A 16,713-nucleotide genomic window follows, 5' to 3' on the forward strand; every position below is an offset into this window, starting at 1 on the left:
ATTTGCCGATACTCCTTGGCCATAGAAGGTTAATACCTCTTTATCCTTTGGCAGATCTGTACGGGAGAGAGGGGACGGAACGTCTGAGCGGCTCAGCGGATTCGTACCAAGTGAGTAATCGATTATCATATATTAGCAACGCGAGACCGATGAGGATAGAGCTCATTTTAACTCCAGTCAAACTTACAAAAATATGTACTCACAAGAAATCAAAGGAAATAATAATAGAAAGCCTTTGGAGAGACTCGAACTCTCGACCCCTGGTTTACTAGACCAGTGCTCTAACCACTGAGCTACAAAGGCACTGATATGAAGATTCTAACATAAGAAACATTTAGACAAAACATGGCAATAGAAATGTAAAATATTTAAGACGTGGATAAGCTGGATGAGCTTTGCTTCACGGGTGCTTCGTAGAACGGTGTGCGGTCGAAGTTGTTTCACTTTGATCAAGCCGAATGTTCATCCCTATCTTACTACATACTAGTCAGGCTCTATAACCACATCAAGCACAATCATGGGTTAGTAGTCTTATGAACATAGCGCGACGTGAATTCTACATCAATTTTACTGAGGGAAAATAACTGAAAAATGTAAGCTTTTCCGTGCCAGTAAGAGCTTGTTAAACCAGTCAAGGGATGATTTTTTTTTTGTTAAGTTAATTTTTTTTTTTTTAATATCAAAATGTTTATTGATAAATTTACAACAAAATAATATACAATCTTGAAGGATGTACATGGAACATACTTATAAACAAAATCATTACATCAACAAACTATAAATAACATTACTATTACGAGAGCTACTTTTTTTTTTCCTATTAAATTTAGATTGTTCTTCTAATTATTATTGTCGTATATAATAGACAATACAAACAAACAAACAAAACAACAACAAAAAGAATATATATTATTATTTTTGCACTGTAAAAACTCGAAAGAGAAACTTATCTCAAGGTTCTGTACTTGGTCCTTTGTTGTATCTCCTTTATACTTCTCCAGTAGCTGATATCCTCCGAATACACAGAATGTCTTTCCACCTTTATGCTGATGACACTCAATTATATATTCCTTTCTCCTGTAATGATGATTTGTCCCTTAATGATTCCATGAATCTGATTGAAAACTGTCTATCTGATATTGATGCTTGGATGACTACAAATAAATTGAAACTAAATAAAGGCACAGTTAACTCTTCCTTCTCTTCAATTTGGTTCTGATGTGATAATGCCCTCAATGCATGCTCGGAACATTGGTGTCATATTTGATACGCATCTTACTTTGGTTCGTCATGTGAATAATATTTGCAAGTCTTCTTTTTATCATCTCAGAAACATTGCTAAAATAAGAAAATACATCTCTTTGAAAACAACTGAAACTCTCGTCCACGCGTTCATATCCTCCAAACTCGACAACTGTAACTCTCTGCTCTTTGGCTTACCAAACAAACTCTTAGATAAACTACAATCTGTACAGAATGCTGCTGCCAGAATAATCACTCTTTCCCATAAACATGACCACATTACACCTATCCTCGTTAATCTGCATTGGCTACCAATTGAATCTAGAATCAAATATAAAATCCTATTACTTACTTTTAAAGCTCTTCATGGCCAATCTCCTATCTATATCCGGGAACTCATTTCAGTGTATAAACCGAACCGTAATCTTCGTTCTGCATCACAAGTTCTTCTATCAGCACATTCTTATAATCTTAAATCTTATGGTCATCGCTCCTTCTCTGTGGCTGCTCCTGAACTCTGGAACTCACTTCCAATATCTCTCCGAAATGCATCAAGTCTAGCCTCATTCAAAACTGAACTTAAAACTTATCTCTTCAAATTAGCATATTCTTTGTAAATTATTTTATTTTGTCGTTGTCTTTGTCGTTTGTTTACTAGCGCTTAGAACAGATTTGTATTTGCGCTTCATAAATAAATATTATTATTATAAATATTATTATTATTATTATTATCTTAATCAATCTACACTATTTGAAATGTCTTTGCTCAAAAATTTAGAATCAAACAGCCTTTGGCGAACTCGTGGATACTAGTTGCACTTTTTGGAGATTGGGCTCCCTGTGTCATTGTTATGCCTGTTGACATTCGAAGGATTCAAAGTATTTCGCTCGATTTCATACTTTTTTTAAATACTCAACTTAGCTGGTAAAATCAGTAATAGTTCTTTTATTTTATTTTCCTTTTAACACCTAGTTTTTTGTTATTTTGTTGAGTTTGGAAGCGAATTCTGTGATGAATTAATTGTCTGAACTTCAATTACGAAAGACGGCTTCGACTTCGATGGAGTCAACTGAGTCGAGTATAGAGTATAATTGGAAGAAGATCTATTTGCAAACGCTTTCTCTCAAAACTGAATATACAAGATAATCGGCCGTTTATGATACAATCGGGGCGATCAACAAAAAGCGTTGCGTTATGTGTGAGGTTGATTTACATTACTACTTTATATCTTGACCTTCAAGGGTCACGGCTCCTACATTTTTAACATGAAACTATATTTTGATAGAAATTCGTTTAGAAATGCTATTTATTTTGTCTTCATCCAAGTCTGTAAATTACTGATTATTTATTGGAGCGGATTCTTGTTATACCTTCGCACATTTCAACATTCAAGAACATTATTGCTTCGGCTGTTTGTAATGTGCAGCGATCAAACTACTTTTCATTTCAGAAAGGCTTAATATTTGAATGACAAAACTGGCCGAACTTCCTTCAAAAATCCAATGGAATTGTTCTTTTTTACGTCTTTTTCTATTTTTTCTACGATCCACATCTACATTGATTATTTTCTTAAGACGTCACTCAGTAAATACAACTATTCATATCAGTAATAAAACTTCGCTCGATCGAGCTTATAAGATTTTTTTGCGAAATACCGTCGTGACTTTGAGCTGTCTCTATGGAGAATAAAGTCCTCTAGAGCTTAAAATCAGACTTTCTCCTTGAGTTCTAATTAAAATAGCTTTTTTCGATATATAGCCGGCTCGATCTACAAGGTCTTCAGAAAAATCGAAATGTCGACTTTGTACATAAGCGTTTTTGTTTACTTTTAAATGCATCAGGAAAAAAGGTTTGACTTATTGAAATTTTATTTCAGGCGTTAATTGTATAATTTTACTTCAACTTGCATCTTTCCTTGATTCTTTTAATATGAATAATCCGAAGATAAAACTATGTGCGAGACTGCGCATGCACAGTGGGACCCCATGGCGTTCACAAGTGCTAGAAACTATCCCACATGGATCATCAGTATTCCATTTCCTCATATAAAATATCAAAGTAATCTATAGTGTATAACAGCTTTGTGCCTGTTAGTGTCGTGTAACGTTCGTAATCAGATGACGTAAGACGATTGGTAATCGTTTAAATATCGATCTGCTAACATCTTAGTGAGTGAGCGAGTGAGTGAGCGAGTGAGTGAGTGACACATTTGCATATTCAGACCCCTCACAATAACTCGTTTCTACGCTTCGCGTATCCACGAGTTAAAAGGGGACCATTTCTTTTCGAAAGATAGTTGTGCGCATTTTGATTTGGATAAAGCAATTTTTCTTTCTAAATCAAATTTAGCTTTTGCGTGCTTGAGAAAAGTTTGAAAGGTATAACATTCCTCACTTATAAAAGCATAAAACATATTTTGCTTTGCAATCAAAATTAAATGATTGATCAAAATATTTTTTTTGATGTTGGTTAGATAACCATACATTATCAGTCAAGGGATGATGGTATTCTACCACATTTGCATGATGCAGGTTCTCATGGGAGGCGTCAATTTCCTTGTTGAGCAAGGTGGAGTTTCGAATGATCCACGCTCGACTTGATTTTAAGAAGTACCTTATTTCTTGTTCTCGCCAACCTTCTCTGAGAAGTAAGTACTCTGCAGAGGTACATCAATAGCGCAGCGCACTGATTCTAAAAATAGCTTTAACATTCAGACAAACATTGCATTCTGTTTAACCGCGACGAGGAGTATACGAACCGATTTTATCATTTTTACTTAAAGTTAGAATAATACCCCATTTTAAGTGAGTAAGATCTAGTGCGATCGGCTGTGAAAATTATCTGCTCAAAGTAAACTTGTAAGTTTGTTTGTCTGAATTTCGCCTTTGTCTTAGTCTTGATGACGTAACGGTTGCGCTTTGCTATAGCCTAGATCAGATCAGAAAGTAATCATGCATTTGAATAGAAAAAAGCTATAGCAAAAAACTTTACTTGGAGAATCCGGGTATCGATCCCCATACCTCTCGCATGCAAAGCGAGCGCTCTACCATTTGAGCTAATCCCCCTTGTTCTTTGAAGTTAATCATGTTAGTTACGCTATTATCACATTACTCTCAGGGTTGGATATTGCATAAATGTTTAATCGATATCACTCGAGATAGGATGGTCAAATATATAGATACAAGCATCTTTAGGTACAAAAGACATGAGGTCGGTTGTTAAAAAGTAAGACATTTAATCTCAAAAAACAAAGGCATTATTTTTTATAAGGCACACTAATAGGCCCTTTGCAGCTCAGTAATCACGAGGTGATTAATTCACTGAGAGCAAATGAATAAACATCTTGTTTCCCATGGGTGAAATATACTGGTGAGCAAACAAACTTTCTACAACCTGTTTTGAGAGATCGTACTAAACTACATTAGGTAACACTGGATACATACTTTTCATTCAGTTCTTTACAAGTAGCTAAAAAGAATCACCAATTTAAAATAGAAACAAAACATGTTCTCACCAGTACAGACAGGTGACCGTTAACTGCAAAGGGCCTATTCCCCATGTATCGCTCGAATCCTCATGCTCGGTGGAAAAATTATGCCAAAACATTTCCCACACCGGGAATCGAACCCGGTCCACGGCATACAAAAATGAAAAGGAGATTAAAATGTTCCTAATTATTCGGCAGATTCTCACACAAAAAACCGTGACTAGAAATAAAGAGGAATGACAACCTGATCACAAGAGTGAAAAACAACGAAAAGACATGACGAAAAGAAGAAAGGAATAAAATACAATAACGTCATAGCAGAGCAAGGTTTCGATCCTTGGACCTCTGGGTTATGGGCCCAGAACGCTTCCACTGCGCCACTCTGCTGACAATTTTTTCACTATGAATAGAATAAATAGGAGCAATCAACCAAAATGAATATTTGTAAGATGAGTAGGGGGTTTAACTTTATTTATTTTTTTATTTTTAGCCCGCGAACTGTTAATATCCCAGTAGTAATAGGTGCCCTAGGACTTCACCTTGACTTTTCGATTGCTTCATTTCACTTTATTCGTTCAACTATTAATTTTTACTACTCTAATTATTCAGGTTCTTGTTTTCTGTTTGTTTTTGTAGTGGTATTTTCTTCCGTTCTAGAAAAGTTTGCAGCCGCTGAAATCGTGATGCAGCATAAAGTAGCTTAAGTTGTGCAATCTCTTCTGTCTACGGCCATACCACCGAGAAAAAACCGGTTCTCGTCCGATCACCGAAGTGAAACTGGGTAGTAGGGGCAGCGTAGTACTTGGATGTGTGACCACCTGGCAATAACTGGTGCTGTAGACTTCTTTTCATTTTATTACCCTTGACTTTTCTATTGCTGCATTTCACTTTATTCGTTGCATTTTTAAGTTTTACTACTATATTCATTGCTTTTCTTATATTCTATTTGTTTTTGTTGCGGTATCTTCTTCCGTTCTAGAAAAGTTTGCAGGCGCTGAAATCGTGATGCAGCATAAAGTAGCTTAGGTTATGCAATTTCTTCTGTCTACGGCCATACTACCGAGAAAAAACCGGTTCTCGTACGATTACCGAAGTGACCAAGGGAAATAGAGGGACTTAGGGTGAGTATTAATGAGTGTGAGGATTACATGTACATTTACATTTAACAAATTACAAGCATAGCCTTTCTTCGAGTCTTAAGTGATCGGGTACAAATATTTTACAAATATTATTAAAATACAAATACAGTTAAAAGGCCGTTATCTAAATGCCGCGGGATTTTAAGACATTCAGTGGTGTTGTTAAAAACCTGATACTGTTTTTCATTCAATCGTTTTCCATATATCATATGTACGAACATTTGTTGGGGACGTACTAGTATAGGAATGAGTTGAAAGCAAATCCAAACCGAAAAGTGATTGATGTAATATACCTTTATTCGTGGTGTGACAATGTTTTCCTAATTCAGCGTGACGAACCTCCAGGGGATTGATTTTCTTTTGTTTTTACTCTTCGAAAAATTCATGAGTATCCCAAAGGATACGAAAGGAATAACGATGATATCCCGACGAGTTTCAAAACAATAGCTCTTCATTCCCCTAGAGGTTTGCCACACTGAATTGGGAAAACATTGTCACACCACGAATAAGGTCTATTTATACGTATTAGTGCACGATATCCATAACTGACCGTGCACGATGTCCAAGCTGATCGTTTACCGCATTACGAATGAAACTCATCTGATCGTGTTGGGTGGGAGATCGTACACGATTTCCCGAGATAGAAACATTGATTCAATGTGTTGTATCATAGCCTGCGAAGAAAATTCCGAAGAAAATTCCGGATAAGACGCAGGCTAGTTGTATGACACGTAGAACTTTAAAAATTTAGCGGGAATTTTAGCAAGAATTTATTTTGTTCAAATGATTTTCTTTCTCATTAAAATAAAATAAAAGTGTCTTATAATCGTTGTAGTGCTTTTGGAAAAAGATGTTTTTGAGTTGTTTGTCGGAAATATTTTATTTTCACTTCGAAAAATGTTACAAAGTCACTGTGAACCATGAATCAATCCCCTACCCTCCCCCGTGGTGTTGGTTTGTGTTGATATGTAAACGAGGTAGTCACGTGGTACAGAGGAGCAGTCGACGAGAAAAGTTGTTGTGTGAATATTTTCTGACTAAAAATCCTTTTTATCCTCAAATATGGATCTTTATGGGCTCATACTGCATCCTAAAGGTAAATTACCTATCATATTAGCCATTATTGTTTAATTGATTTATCTAAAGCGATATTTTAGAGTTAAATTGACCGTAAAGAGTTCGGTTGCTTGTCGCTATGTTTTGGCGGGATTCATTCTCAACAATTTAGCTTCAAGTTGAACGATTTATTGTTTGCAAAAACTTAAATAACCCAAATAAATTATGCTTTAATGCTTCTTTAGGAATTTAGCAATGTTTTGTGGTAAATTATCTATATTTTGTGCGATTTTGTTGGATTTTACGGCCTCACCAAAAAGACTATTGAAGTCAGTTTTCGTTCGGCGTTTGATTTTTGTTTGCACTTGGAATTTTGAAATTTGAATTTATCAAAGTCGTTTACACCACCTTCAGCATCGTAAAATGGGTAATCCTGGTTGGTTATTAATAGATTCTTTGGGAAATTAGGTAGCCTTTCTTTATGCACGGGTTTTGGTTTAACATAACCAGGTGGTAAAATCTTAGGATGCTTGGGCTCCAAGTCCGCGTTACTGTACATTCTTTCGCCGTTGAAGTAAATCCCATCGGGTCTACGCTCAAACTTACTAGGGTCTGCATGCGGAAACATCTTCCTAAATGCTCTCCAATTATCGTGATGTGGTGGTCCTCAATATCATTCCCAAAAGCGTCGTACATTAGTATATATAATGGATGTTATACCATCAGCACCTAAGTTGTACCCAGATGTTCCCTATACTACACCTAACGAACTAAACGCCGAAAACTTCAGGCTTAATAAAGCGAACTTAATCCTGGCTTACTTGGAAGGGCAGACAAAACACTACGAAAAAGTTAGGAAGAAATACGTTAGAGCCCGTAGCACGCTACATAAGATTGCGATAACTTCAGGATCCATATCCGTAGTGTTAACAGGCTCCGGCGTTGCTACTTCGCTTACTGGACTGGGAATAATTGTTGGAGTTCCTCTGGCCGGCGTTGGGGCAGCCTGTGGTATTATTTCTGCTGTTGCTACGGGTATTATGAAACAGTTGTCAAGCAAAATATCCAAGCATGACACGACAATAGCTCTGTCAAGGGCTAAAGTAAATACGATTTCCGATCTTGTCTCAAAAGCATTGCGTGATACAAAGATAGACGACGTAGAATTCTCGCTTATCTTAGCCGAAGAGGAAAAGTATGAGAAATTAAAGTCGGACATAAGGAACAAAAAAACAGTCGTAAAAGATCTTTCCGAGGAATCTCGCAAAAAGATCTACCAGGAGGCAAAAGAAGAGCTTCAAAGAAAGCTTGCTCAGTAAACATCTGCTTTGAAAAAAGCGAAACAGGATTCTATTTGCATATTGAACGCCGGCTGTCTGGTTCATATGCAAATTAATTCCTTACATTCCATTTCCCCTCGTGTATTTTCCAACTTCGAAAGTGAAAGTGCTGGTTGCTATGGGGAAGAGGAATGTTGGCGTTGCTATGTGATGTCATCGCCTGGGAATCCATCCCAAGAGGGGGTGGTTGGGGTCGATTTCGTGAAATATTTCGTAGATTACGTCAGGGTAATAAGGAATATCCTTATCCAACCGACAAAACATCCACTCGGCTTTTGTCATATCAGAAACCTCGGGAATAGACTTACCGGTAATTTCAGACAAAAGTTAGGGAATAGCTTTGTAATATTTCCCTAGCTTTAATTTTTTCAGCGTTTTCCGTAGACTTTGCGGGGTTGGCTCTTCTAAGTGGTCTATGATTTTCTTCCTTACTTCGTTGTCTAAATATACCGGGTGTAAACCTTGGATATGACTCATCCAGTCCCTAAAGTATTTTATTCTCTTGTATGGGGTCTTCTTACGACCTCCATTGGCGTAATATTGTTCCCTGGTAGCACAAGGTACGGCATTGCGAATGTTCTTACCGCACTCGTAACACTGTGCTGACGTGTCATCTTCTATTTGCATTTTCTTACCACAACAAATATACTTATTTGGTTTACTAGGTACAAACTTGGGTTTCAAGCACTTTATACAAAAGTCATAAACAAACTCTATACATTCGTGCATCGTATATAAGACTTATCTTTTAACCTTCGTGACACAGCAGCAGGTAGGAATTATCGCGCAACGCGGGTTATTTCCAACGCGGACGCACACATTTAGAGGGGCCTTTGACGCAGGTAATACCCGTGAAATTCAATGTTTAGTAACTCGGATTTCGAGAGTCCCCCTACCTGCTGCTCCTTGTCCGGTTGCCGGGCGTTTAGTCACTTCGTATTTTATTTGGATACCAACAGACTTCAGTACTTGATAAGTGAAAACACCTAGTATGTTAAAGTGCATGTCAGGGTTTGCTGGTTTCATTTCTAGAATTAAGATTATGTTTAAGTAAAAGCATTTAAAAGCATCACGTTTATGCTAATCCCATTATTCTGATTTGATTTGATTTTTATCTGGCCTATCTTGACTGGATACTCAATGCCTTGCATATTAATTTCATCCTCATACCTCGGGTACTGGTGGGTACGGGGTGTAGGATGATCTTTCTTGGCAATGGGGTGTGTAGCTGCTAGGACTGACCAGAGAAAGCACTTTTCATCATGATTCTTCATATTCAGGACCGCCTTCTCATCCTTAATCTTCTTTGGTAGTGGGAGATAAGTGGCCCCTTTCAAAGGGTTGTACTGAACTATTCACAAGTTTAGGTGCAGTACCTATGCAAAATAATCAAAAGTTATTATTTGTAAACTCATACCCTGGTGCAAATCCAGCTCAGGATCCTGGTAGGATCCTAATAGGATCCTAACAGGATCCTGAGCAGGATCTTGTACAGGATCCTGTGCAAGATCCTGTTTCAAGATTCTATAGGACTTGTACAGAACCCTTTACAAGATCCTATAGGATGCTGGTAGTATCCTGTTTAATATATTGTAGGATCTTGTTCAAGATCCTGCAGGATCCTATAACATCCTACTTAATGTCCTACAGGATACTGTTCAAGATCCTACAGGATCCTATAACATCCTACAGGTTCCTATAGCATTCTATTCAAGATCCTATAGCATCCCATTCAAGATCCTATTCAAGATCATATAGGATCCGAATTGAGGTTTTGATAGGATCCTGTACAGGATTTTGTTATTTTCTTGAGAGTACAGTTTTCAGAATAACACTAGTTATGACTTTTTTTTGCAAAGTTTATTATGTTATAACTAAATTCATATAAAAATTTTAATATTACAACAATCTGCTAAGCTAAAAAAGTTGCTGCTTGTTATAATAACTAAGTTAAGATGAACAATGTTACTTTTATTGTTAATTTTCACAAATCCTGCTTTAAATTTTTACTAAATTTTAAACTAAATTCACTGAATCTTTGATACGTTATTGTTTAAAAATGTAAGAGCATACACCTTTCTCATAGCTGTAGCGGTCAAACTCGGTTAGTACTAAGAAAAATTGCATGGAAGCGGGGTCAGAAAGGCCTTATTAGTAAGCAAAAAAAGTACACTTACTAGTATGATATTTTTGGCCAAAGCCATTAGCCCTTACTTCAAAAGACAGTTAAGAAAACTCGAATTGGCGAGATGAGTTGTCCCTAGTACCAACCCAAACATCATATTAGATAAGCATTTGACATGGGCTACATAGGGTTTATCTCCCATATTACCCTGCTCATTATGTATTCAAGGGTTTTATCTAGTGCTTAAGTTGGTGTTTACAAACATATGCAACTATCTTCACAAAATTTTTGCACAACTTTGTGCTTTATGTCACCAGCCAGTAGATTTCAGGTTGGCCCATGAATATAAATGAAGGATTGCATCACATCAACTAGCACTGTACCTCCTCATATTAGCCAATCTATTAGACTTAGACTTTGGCACTAGTTTGTGTTTGAAAACCCATTAGCATCAAAATGTGATCTAGTAAATTAGCTAGTTATATCTTAAAATGTGATCTAGAAAATTAGTCAAAGTGCTTATCACCCTTTAATCGATGTCTACTATGAGAATTTGTAATGATAACCTTTCTAGCCCTGAGAAGGAAATGAGAAGGTTTTTTTTTTTTACTTCCCCAGAACAATTTAATAATGCCTCCTATGACATCATATTCATAGCATATTGGAAGGAAAAAATGGCTAGATGCAAGTGTGATTGAGAATGGTTGTAATAAACCATTCCTGTTAAACTTGACTTTCATCTAATATCGGGTGATCATCAACAGCTTCATACTTCTCCAACTTTCGAAATGCCTTGAGTTTATCAAGGCATTTCTGATTTAAACTGGTCCTGATGTCAGACCAGCTTGTTTCAACCATTTTCTCTCCATACTTCACCTTGATACACTCTACATATTGGAAAAGGAGAAAAATGGCCTCTTTAGAATTTTCAACTATACATATTATAGATGTAATAAACAAATGTCTCTTCACACAAATAAGATAATTTGATTGAGAGGTTTGAGGTGTCTGCCTAATTTTGGACGCTTGATTTGAGCCTACGATGTACGTATGCTCAAGAACCGCTGAAAAGTCTACGAGAATAATCTACAACAAGAATTTATTGAAGAACCATACGCTTTTTGAGCTTCAGCAGGGCAAAACGCTCAAAATTTGCATGGGACTATTTTTTAATAGCTCATTGGGAAAAAGCTCCTCAAACTCTAGGTAATATCACTGGGAGCCCGGCTATATATTTTTTGCTTATTTTAGAAAATTAACTTTGCTCTTTGTGGGTTTCCTGTTTTGTGATCATTTTCCTTTTACATAAGCTGTAATCAGATCTGCGCTGTAAACTGATAGCCGATTAAATTCAAATCAATAACCGTTGGTAACGCACTCTCTAGTAAACACTCAAAGGAGGAGAAGGGCTGCAAGCAAGCAAGTTTTATCGTATGATCATCACCTCCAGTTGCTCGGACCAGCTATTTTGTACAACCAGCAGGAAGTCTTGATGACTTTCATGTTTCGATTGCGTCATGTTGTTCGAAAATATTAAAGATGTAAAACCCTGTTAACAAGGGAATTCAAATTTTGTGTTTTGGTGAGTATTAGTTATTTCCAATTTTTTTTAGAATAATATCAGATGTGCGGCACACGCTTAGAATTTGCGGGAAATATTGAACGATACCGGAAATGTCCAGAAATTATATGGAAATTTAGATGTCTCTGTCAACAAGCTGTCAAATTCTTTTGTTTCAAATCGGACGTACATTAGATACATCCTGTTTCATAAGCTAAGCGGTCCGAGCAACTGGAGGTGAACATATAACTAAAACTTAGCTTTTAAATATCACTTTCTAGGATCGTTACTTTTACGAGTTCAACAAAATAAAACATCCAGGCCCAAAGTTTGTTCATTGAGCAAACATTACATGGGTTTTTTATTAATAAATTACCTCCATGAATAATTTGAACAGGGATTTTTAAAATCGGACTCTTGCTTTGTTGCAGCCCTTCTCCTCCTTGAGTGTTTACTAGAAAGTGCTTTACACACCACAGGCAACCCATAAGAAACAAAACACCAACAGTTATTGAATTGGCTATCAGTTTATAGCACCGATCTAACTTTTACAGCGCGCAGATCTGATTACAGCTTATGTAAAAGGAAACTGATCACAACACAGGAAACCCACAAAGAGCAAAGTTATTTTTTCTAAAGGAAGCAAAAGAATATATATAGCCAGGTTCCCTGTGGTAATATCAACATTTTAGAAAAAGTTTATAACGCCCAATATTCCTTTCCAGATTTGGAATCAGCATTAAATTTCAGTTTGGAAAATCTCTGTTTTTAAAAAAAAGTTTAAATTGTTTTCCAAAAGTAGACAGTCACCTTAAGGTAACTCCCTTGAAAGAAATTTTACCAATAACCTTGTCCTTCATATTTTGATATATAATGACGAGCATTGCATTTATCACAAATCATAAGCTATGTACCACTATTAGAGTGTATGGTTGGTAACACATATTAGCTCATGTCCTTGAAGTTGATCAAGGTGAGAATCTGAATATTAATCAATGTAACTTACTTTTGATGAGATCTATTTTATCCTGGTCAAGGGCCGGTTTTTTCACTCCATCTTTTGGTTCCACACTGCCACTTCTCATCTCTTCATCTGTGAAGAGAAGTGACAGTAGGGCTGTTGCATAAAGCTCTGGCTTTTTCGCCTTTGAGCCGACATGACTCAACAAGTTAGTCCCATTAAAAATCTATAGGAAAACGAAAAAGTATAATTAGTTTAGTATTCGATTTTCGAAATAAACAAATTGTTTAAGGTTAATTAAACACTTACAAATTCTTCATTGCTCTCTTGATGGATGGTAAGACATTTCTACTAAGGTTAATTTTGAGGCCATCATCGAACAGCAACTGCTCATTTTCAACATCCACAACTACCAAACCCCAGTGGCAGATATTCATGTGGAGTGGAACCAGTACCAATTCACACTGTGCGACATCTTTGTTGGTAATACACTGTGCCAATTTTTCCTGGGTGAATTCCTCATCAGTGCAAGTCAGCCAAGTTAACATTGTTGATATTAAATCAAACATTGATTGACTTGCTAAACCTCTATCCTATATTATCAACCTTTTTATTTCAACAGGTATTGTTCCTGATAATACTAAACTTGCCAAAGTTTTTTTTTTTTTTTTTTCTAATATCAATTTTTTTTTTAAATTACAAACATTTTAATTGAAATTTACAAGCTTTTATATATATATATGTATATGTGTGTGTGTATATATATATATATATATATATATATTTACAACTTAAAGAGTAGCACACTAAGTGTGCTACACGAGATTTTTCTACATGATTTTTTAAAAATTATTTACATTAAAAAAAAAATTTACATACATTTTAATTGAAATTTACAAGCTTTTCACTAAGTGTGCTACACGAGATTTTTCTACAACATGATTTATATTTTATGATTTACATCTTTTTGCATCTTATGATGAAAAGCTTACATCTTTTTAACATGTTTACTAATATAAATATATTGATATTAGATTACAGCACACACAACAACAAGCACAAAAAATATAAATATAAATACACGAACAAACATAAGATTTGGCAGTTATTTGATTATATCTAGTGCGAGACATATTTTTCTCCATTTCTTTTTGTGTTTGAAAATAACGTTATTCTCCTTGGCTACCTTATACTCAATTCTTTCATTTTGTCTCAAAACATTTTGTATAAACTTTAGATTAGGAGTTTTCTGGCTCTCTCTTGCTTTATGTAAACACATTTTGTATGTGAATATGATATAGTTGATTATGGTATCATCTACACCTAAAATAATATTGGATTTATTATATTCTGGTAAGTGAATATCAAAATCAAAGAGCCAATTCCTTAATTCAAAATAAAAATTCATTGATTCAATGCATTCTACAAAAAGATGATCCTATTTCAGGATATAATGAGCAAAAAGAACAGGACGAGCACTCCAAAATTTTAAAACGGTGAAGATCCCGGTTGAGATATAATATATTATTCGAAATCTTGTATTGAAAATAGCTCGAGTATGTATCGATTGCTGTGGTATAAATTCTGTTATAAATTTTTTTCCAGTCAAGGGGGTTCAATTCTTGATTCATTTTCTTGGTTATTTTCTCTTGCGACGTAGGAGGGCGAAATTTCACTTCGATAAGGTATTGATAAAACGTATGTGTCGTAACGCTTTCAAGTTCTATCCTATCATTCCTTAATTCTAAATATAATTTTGAACTAATTTTGCTTTTTATCTTGTTTATGTTTTCATTCATCATCTTTTTCCATAATGAAGGAATTGCCGAAATTATTCCTGCCCACCTTAATAGTCAGGTCTCTTATGGTCTTGATCGTTACAGAGCTTACAAAAGCACCAAACTTGGCATAGTCGTAGCTTATGGTAGTACTATCAATGTTAGAGGGGGAGCCCAACGTAAATTGTCCTTTAAGGGAAATTACGGAGGATTTACTTTTTCAAATTTCACGAATTGGGCTCCCTGTGCTTCTTTTTTGATATATATTCATTAAATATGTAAAATCGTTTTGAATAAATTTTAAAACAGCTATTTACCCATTGGAATTAAGGAATGGATCATAAGTAGCGTGCATCCATCGAGTTATGGATGCACGCGGGAGGTTGCTAAGCACGAAGAAAAGCGTAAGAGTTGCACGACGCGAAGCGGAGTGCAACTCTAGCTTTTTTGAGTGCTTAAGCAACCTCCCAAGTGTATCCATAACTCGATGGACGCACAGCTACTTATGATCCATTGCTTTTATAATATAGTCAAGTCAACAAACAAGAAATAAATACAAATTATAGACTGTATTTGTTGATCATGCCCTAAATTCTCCTTACGCACCTTGAGTGAATGAAAAGGACAAAGGCGCCAAAAACAGAAAAACAGTCGTTTTGAAAATGGCAGCTTTACACTGAAGACAGTTATGACTACAATAATGGCAAAAATTTAGCTTACAAGTGAATCAAAGATGTCCAAAACTACGGAGAAAGTGATTTTCAACTGTAAGAAGTACATTTCAAATGTTGACATATCTTAGTACAGTAATGCCCGAGAAAATCAGTGAAAAACAAAGTGGCTGTCTTTGTTGTTGTTGACGATGCTCAAGTTTGTTATCGTACAATGACTTAGCAATGGAAATAATCTCGTACACGGATCAAAACTAACTGACTGAACTGGATTAATTTTCTCTGGGTAGTACGCTTTGTCGGCTTTCCCTCCCATGTAGAGCTTCAGAAAGTACTTCACTGCAGTTGTGAAGATGCGAAGTAGATGGTGAGCAAGATATTTATAGTTAATTACTTTGGAAATACTTTTGTTGAATAAATACACGATAACAATATTTTTGTATTTATTTAATCATTGCTTAAAATCCTTTGAATGTAGACACCGACCGATTTGTGGTTTGCTTTGTCTTTTTGGAGTGACGCTCTGACACAATCTTGTCCAGCTCACTGTTTGAAAGTGATGCAAATCTTGACGTATTATTACTAGGCTGATCAAATGACAACTCTATACTAAATGTCGGAGATTGATGAGTATTTTCGCTAGTTTTTTTCAATCATTTTCAGTTATCTTTTCTAGATAAATTGTCAGCAAAAAGATACAAAAAGTTTTTTTTTTCGCCGAAGCTAAAAAAGCTGACGTGAGCGTGCAACCCATGGGCAAATGGTTCATGCTTTTCAACCAATCAGATCGCGCGGATTTACTTGACTATATTATAATGCATTATCTGTCATGGCTATCGATTACAACCCCAAATCTTAACAAAAAAGCTACTTTTCGGCATCTCTTTCAAACACTAGTGGTCAGTCCCACTCGGCCATTGGCTAAACCCAAGATGGCGGCCCCCAGACTTACCTACAAAACCTGTAAGTATTTTGCTCTTAAAAGGCCGTCATCTTGCTATTTTTATATTGCAATATATATAAAAGCTTGGTTTAACAGGCTTTCTTTGAAGTTTAAGTTGTTTTTCGAATTAATTAGCTAAAATTAATCGAAAATATAATTATTTCAGAATCGGAAATGGAAATATCTTGGAATCGATGCATCATATGCCAAACAACTACAACAGAAGATTTAAGATGTCCTCTTAGAGCATCTGGTTCCTGTTATGAACCTGCATCAGTCTATGCCTCTTTTCTTCAGAATGTTTTCTTCAGAAAGCATCCATTGAGTTGGTTGAGTATATTGAGATTTCTGTTAAGGAAAGCAAGCTTCTTTTTTTGCTATCTGAATTGCATGCACTTTATATAAGTCG

The 16,713-nt window shown here is 35.8% G+C and overlaps 1 non-coding gene and 1 pseudogene across 1 annotated transcript; one reads left to right on the forward strand and one right to left on the reverse strand.

Moving 5' to 3' along the window:
- Positions 1–230: 230 nt before the first annotated feature.
- Positions 231–303, reverse strand: Trnat-agu (transfer RNA threonine (anticodon AGU)). The gene has a single exon. It is a non-coding gene; the product is annotated as a tRNA-Thr (tRNA).
- Positions 304–5,451: 5,148 nt separating this feature from the next.
- On the forward strand, positions 5,452–5,573 carry LOC148907731 (5S ribosomal RNA; annotated as a pseudogene).
- The last annotated feature ends 11,140 nt before the right edge of the window (positions 5,574–16,713 follow it).

The sequence above is a fragment of the Actinia tenebrosa genome, unplaced genomic scaffold, assembly GCF_029948245.1.
Source record: "Actinia tenebrosa isolate PJP-AT-01 unplaced genomic scaffold, QUT_ActTen_1.0 PGA_scaffold3__52_contigs__length_22856419, whole genome shotgun sequence".
NCBI classification, from domain to species: domain Eukaryota; kingdom Metazoa; phylum Cnidaria; class Anthozoa; order Actiniaria; family Actiniidae; genus Actinia; species Actinia tenebrosa.